Source organism: Chionomys nivalis, chromosome 16 (assembly GCF_950005125.1).
Source record: "Chionomys nivalis chromosome 16, mChiNiv1.1, whole genome shotgun sequence".
Classification (NCBI taxonomy): Eukaryota; Metazoa; Chordata; class Mammalia; order Rodentia; family Cricetidae; genus Chionomys; species Chionomys nivalis.
Genome location: NC_080101.1, coordinates 12,601,933 through 12,608,649, shown reverse-complemented (window position 1 = coordinate 12,608,649; position 6,717 = coordinate 12,601,933). Strand labels below are relative to the sequence as shown.

The 6,717-nt window shown below is 38.3% G+C and overlaps 1 pseudogene; it reads left to right on the top strand.

Moving 5' to 3' along the window:
• The first annotated feature begins 569 nt into the window (after positions 1-569).
• LOC130888252 (COP9 signalosome complex subunit 2-like) lies at positions 570-1,428 on the top strand (annotated as a pseudogene).
• Positions 1,429-6,717: the final 5,289 nt, after the last annotated feature.

Below are 6,717 nucleotides of genomic sequence, written 5' to 3'. Positions count from 1 at the left end.
GTGAAAGGATCTACTAGAGAACATTTGTTCTAGAATTATACCTATATAAGTGCACCTATATAAGTGTACCTATGGAAGCTCATTGCTTTGACTACACCTGACCATGTGGTTCTCAAGTCCATGGAGGGGGCTTGTGGGAAGAATTTAGAGAAAGTCCATAATTCTGTCAGCAGAGCAACAGGAGGATGTGTTAATGGGAACTCATAACACCAAAATGCTGATGGCAGTGTGCATAGTGGTTTCCAATTCCTCCTCCCCTCCCAACTCTAGTTAAGATGTCGGACACAAGGACTGTTTCAGATGCAACGATAGGGAGATGGTGACCTGGAAAGTGCTCCAAAGACCAGAACTCTGAGGCAAATGTGGATCTGGAAAATGAGTACTGTAATACCAGCACATTAATAGAAGACCGCAAAGCAGCATCAAGTCACATCTAAGTTTTGGAGCTAGAAGGTGAAGGAGAAGCAGAAGATCAAGATAAACTCAAGTTGATAAACTTGCCAGGGATAAAAAGATAATAGCTGTTGGCCTGTGTTCCGGGGGCAAATAAAAGGCTAGTCTGAAAAAAAAAATCTCTGAACTCTATTCTTGAGTATATCTGTAATTCCAACAAGATAGATGCACTGCCTCAAGTTTATAAAACAACACTGGAAGCTCTGAAGACTGTAATACATAAAGTTTGCAAAATTATATTTAGAATAAGAAAAATATGGAAAGCATTAACAAAATTTATGACAGTTATATCAATCTTGTCAGAATGATGATGGGGAAAATGACCTAAAAAAGGTATCCAGTTATTAGGAATTCAAATATATGCAACACAGAAAATAACAAAACCCTTCACATTGAGTCCACTATCCCTCATCTGCTGATTATGGAATCATCTGAGAATGTGGTATAAAGTATACTTGAGAGAAGGTCATTTCAAAAGATGTCCACATTTTTTTTAAGCTTACAATAATTATGATGAATCAGAAAGCCCGAGACACAGTAGTGGTTTAAACCCTTGATCTTAGCAAATATGCTAATGAAATCAGGAAGGAATGCATTTGACTCATAGGCAGATAGCTGTAGAAAAATGATCCGGAAGTTCTAGCTGTGATGGATTTGCACACGTCTCTTAGAGTAATGACATCACGGAATGTGAAAAGATTCTAAAAATAAGCCACAGCAGCGTCATGGATGACCCGTTCATATAAGTATGTGCTGTGCAGCTTTTATTAAATAAGAACGCAAGTACTCATAAAATTGATTAATCCTTGCACCGGAATACATAGTCCTTATATTTGTAAGGAGTTAGACACCCCATGTAGCTGATGTGGAGAGCTGGCCCCTACAGTGCATATTGGAGAACAGCGTTCATGACCAAATAATCCGATCAAACAACTCATTGAGCTGGAGCATCAGCAGAGGGGTGGTGGTGCATGATGTTCTACTGCCCAAGATAAATTCTCTGAACTACACTATGGTCAGTAAACTGGCTTAATAGGGAACAAGCTATGGAGAGACGCTTAAAGCAACAGTGCTAAGGAAAAATTCAGAAAGAACTGGAGGGGCAGGACTCCTGTTTGTTGCTGAGTCCTGGAAATGTGATAGACATGTTATTTTGATCAGCTGGTTTACATTTTGCTGCTGAATTATTCCAAAAAAAAAAACAAAAACAAAAACAAAAAAACAAAACAGTTTTAATCTCTGGAAGAGCAGACCTCTGTGGAATTTATAATGCAATGACATGCTCCAAACATGTGGCATCATGATATTTTGTCACAGGGAACATAATCAGACAGGTGATCTGTGTAGAGATTTAAACACACTGACATGTTACTGTTAATTAAGGTTTGTTTGTTTGTTTTTGTTGTTTGATTTTTTTTTTCAGACAGGGTCTCACTTTGTAGCTTTGGCTGGCCTGGAACTGGCTAGAGAGATCAGGTGAGCCTCAAATCTCTAGAGATTTGCCTGGCTTGGCTTCCCAACTGCTAAAGCTAAAGGCCTATATCACCCACCTGTTTGTTACTTAATTTCAACATATTTACCTGCAGAAATTCTCTCACAGATGATCTGTAGTAGTTTGATATTCACACTCTTTTGGACACTTATTTTTCTCATGTATAAATAAAAATATTTGCTACAATTTGCAAACTATCAGTTCTCCTAAAATGTGTGGGTATCTTTCTGTTCCTGTAGCTAGTAAAGCCTAGACAGACCCATAATGAGAGCAACACAGTTTCTCAGGTTCCTGCAGCAGAGAAAATAATGAGGCTCAGAAACTGTCTGCGTCTTGGTGAGTTTTTATTACATTTGATGTTACTCTTAGACATTTCAGATTATTTTATTTCCAGTTAAGATTTTAAAAGCTTAAAAATGAAGAGTTAGCATTTTTGTTTGTTTTCAAGACAGGACCTTACTATGTAGTTTTTGTTGGCATGGAACTAAGTATGTAGACCAGCTTGGCCTCACACTCACAGAACCCATCTGCTTCCCGAGTACAAGATAGGCTCTATGGGTTGTCACAGACAAGGCCGTAGAATTAGGGCTGCCAAGACCCATTCACGCTCATATCATGTAATCATGTGCCAGGATGCTAGACAGAACTACAGGATTTAGGGTTTGCCTTTCTGGGTTCTGGTCTTGCTTTGGTCTGACCTTCTGTGGGATTGGTCTTGTATGCCCTCCTTCAGTTCTTCTCTTTTGTAATAAGAATCTTTACTCAGGGCTTAAGCACTTGAACAATGTTAGAAGTGGCAAGACTTGGAGTCTCTTGGAGACGGACTAAATGCATTTTGTGTTTGATGATCATTAAACTTTTGGTGCCTGGTAGAATGTTCATGTTTGAATAAGCCATGTGCTTTGTCTGAAGCTGTGGCCTTAATTTAGAAGGCTCTATCATTTTAAGAGGTAGGACCTAGGTTGAGGAAGTGAGTCACTAGCAACACTTGGAGGCTCTATCTTTGGCCCCTCTCTATCTATCTCTTTGCTCCCTGGACACTATGATGTGATCTGTTTGGCTTCACCAGACCTTCTCTACCATGGTATACCAAAACCCCAGAAACCATAAACTAAGCAAATATTTCCTCTCCTAAATAGTTGTCAGATTTTTTATTTGTAGAAAACAACAACGACAAAACAAAAACAAACAAAAACCTACCCAGTGCCTTTATTCACTCATTTATACAAGATGCGGTTTTCAGAATATGGCATGGGAAGCTTAAGCCATTAAAAGCATTGGGGATTATATTATTCTAGACATCCTTTCTTTTTTTTTTTTTGGGGGGGGGGTTTTCGAGACAGGATTTCTTTGTGGTTTTGGAGCCTGTCCTGGAACTAGCTCTTGTAGACCAGGCTGGTCTTGAACTCACAGAGATCCGCCTGCCTCTGCCTCCCGAGTGCTGGGATTAAAGGCGTGCGCCACCACCGCCCAGCGACATTTTTGCCTGCTTGCCTTCAGTCTCACTAGCAAGTTTATCTTTACTGTTGTTGTGGCAAGTATTAATTCCAACTCCTTCAGGATTCCAACATAGACTGAAGAAGGCATACAGTACCAGATTGGAACTGCTACGACATCAAAACTCATGGAAAGAACAACAGACTGAATTCTCAGCCTTTCTATAACCAGACAGTCATTACTGGACTACTCAAACCACAACCTATGGGACAGTCTAATAATGCAATATGTATATGCATACACACGGACACACATTCATTGTATTATGTATGTTCCTTTAGAGAACTCTGATACACTAATGTTTGATAAATGAGGTGAAAAAGGTAAAATTATTTTTCTTGCTTTGCATGTGAATGGAGTATTTTATGGAGGTTAAGAGTATTTTCCATGGATTTATATGACAGCTTAAAATTACTGAGACATTAAGTCTATCTATTAAAGAATGCAACTTTCCTATAATAGTTGAATTCATAGATTGAAGGAAATATTTGAAATTCTTATGAATCAAAATGTTTGGTCCAACTGTATAAGGAAATGATGGGGATATACTTGGGGTTAAAGGATTTAAACAGGTATAGGTTATAGGAATGAGAGAGGCAGTGAAGAGTATAAGAAAGATCAAGAGATATGAAAAAGAATCATGGGAACCCATGCATTTGTAAGCCAGTTTTAAAAGCAAATTGAAGAAGAGTTTCAGTGGATATTCCTTGTACTAGTAGGTAATGTCCTCAGAAGCCATAGGTTTAATAAGCAAAAATTCCAGTGCCAAATATGGGATACATCTTTGTGAGTTATTGGTCAGGGAGGACCCAGAGTGCCCTCTTCAAGCAATACAGGTCATTGCCATTGCTCTTGATTGTCTACCAGAACCAGAAAGTAGAACTTTTGCTGAAGACACTACTTACTTGGTTGCAGGATTCAAAGAAATCCAGCAGGAAGTGAGATGGAAGATCTCTTCCCACTATCTAACTTTTATATTCTAGGAGTTGCTATGTATACATGAGTGAGAAAAATAACCAATAGTCTTACCAAGCTGTGGATCCTGCATGCCACAATAATGATCTATGCAATAATATATTGGACAGTGGTCTGGGTTTCTAAAAGAAAGCAGACTGAGCAAGCCAGTACGCAGCACCCCTCCATGGCTTCTGCATCAGCTCCTGCCTCCAAGTTCCTGACCAATTTGAATTCCTGCCTTGGCTTCTCTCAATGGACTGTGATTCAGAATATGTAGGGCAAATAGCTCTTTCTTCCCCACATTGCTTTTTTTTTTTTTTTTTTTTTTTTTGGTTTTTCGAGACAGGGTTTCTCTGTGGTTTTGGAGCCTGTCCTGGAACTAGCTCTTGTAGACCAGGCTGGTCTCGAACTCACAGAGATTCACCTGCCTCTGCCTCCCGAGTGCTGGGATTAAAGGCGTGCGCCACCACCGCCCGGCCCCACATTGCTTTTGATAATGTTGTTTCATCACAGCAATAGTCACCCTCATTAAGACAGGAAGTGAAGGTGAATCAAGGAAGAGTTGGAGGTGAAAGCATGAGTATGGTCAAAGTATACTATATTAAATTCTAAAATAATAATAAAATATTTAAAAACTGAAAATTAGCTTTACTTTTGGAACAATATTTCAAAAGACCAAAATGTTGATTTCATATAAATAGAAAATAAAATTGTAGAGAAGAAAGTCTGGGGAGAGAAAAGGGAAATAAGTCATGAGCACAGTGGGTACAAATCCACATATGGTTGCAATCAGTCCTGGTTTTGGGCGGCACAGTACGATAAATATTAAATTTAATATATTCTGTACTTAAAAATAGGTAGAAGAGAGGATTTTGAATATTCTTAGCAAAAATAACAATGAAACATGAGGTAATATAGCTGTAAGTACCTATATCAAAAAATTAAAAGGAAGAAAAGTAAATGACTTGATGATGCAACTCAAAAATTGGGGAAAACAAGAACAAAACAAACCCGTTGGCAAAAATATCAAAAATTAGAGTAGAAATCAATGAAATAGAGACAATATGAAGAAGCAATGCATCTAAGACCTAGTGTTTTGAGAAGATAAACAAGATTAACAGACACCCTGCATGACTAACCTAACAAAAGAAAGAAAGGACCCATATAAGTAGAATCTGAGATGAAGAAGGCAACACTACAGCAGACATCAAAGAAAATCAAAATAGTTTAAAAGAATATTTTAAAAACATGAGCTTATTAAAGATGGAAAGTCTAAAATAAACTGGTGACTTTCTATATTCAGTTAAACCATAGAAATTAAACCAAAAACATATCAACAACATAGAAAGGCCCATAACAAATTAGAAGAATGAAATAGTAATAAAAATCCTTCCAGATAAAAAAATGTTTAGATAAATTCATGGCAGAATTCTACCAGATTTTCAAAGAAAATCTATAGTAAATTCTTCTTAAAATATTTTTGAAAAGGAGAGAGAAAAGAAAAGAAACAGAAAATACACTCCCAAATCATTTATCATTCTTACATTGAGATCAGATAAAGACACCTAAAATAGAAAAAGAAAGAAAACTGTAGACCAATGTTCTTGATGAACATAGTCTCAAAAATATTTAGTAAAATACTTGTAAACAGACCACAGGCATGCATCGGAAATAATATTCCACATAATCAAGTTGGCTTTATTCCTGAATTTCAGGGATGTCTCAACTTATACAAATGAATGAATATAATAAACCACATTAATGAACTTCACAGAAATCAGTTGAACATTTTGTGTGACTTAAAATAATATGATGCCTATCTAGCTTCAGGCAGGTCTTGATATGTTCAAGAACTAACCCCGAGATGGTGTTGAGTTGCTAGAGAACAAGCTCCGAGTTTTGACTCCTGGAAGCACAAAGCTGCTGTCTAGTGATAGGCGATTTGGAAGGTTGGGGATGGTCTCTAGGAGAGCACAGTAGTGCTCCCGAGACAGGACTTCTCTGGTCTTGTGCTGTCACCCATTGCAAGTGTACTTGAGACTCCATGTATGGTCTTGGTCTCAGTGATCTTGGAACTTCTGCCGCTGTCACTGGGCCCACAAAGGCCCACTTGTCAGCACTAGTTATTGGTCATTGCTCTCAAGAACCTCCTGGGGCTGGAGAGATGGCTCAGTGGTTAAGAGCATTGCCTGTTCTTCCAGAGGTCCTGAGTTCAATTCCCGGCAACCACATGGTGGCTCACAACCATCTGTAATGAGGTCTGGTGCCCTCTTCTGGCCTGCAGACATACACACAGACACAATATTGTATCCATAATA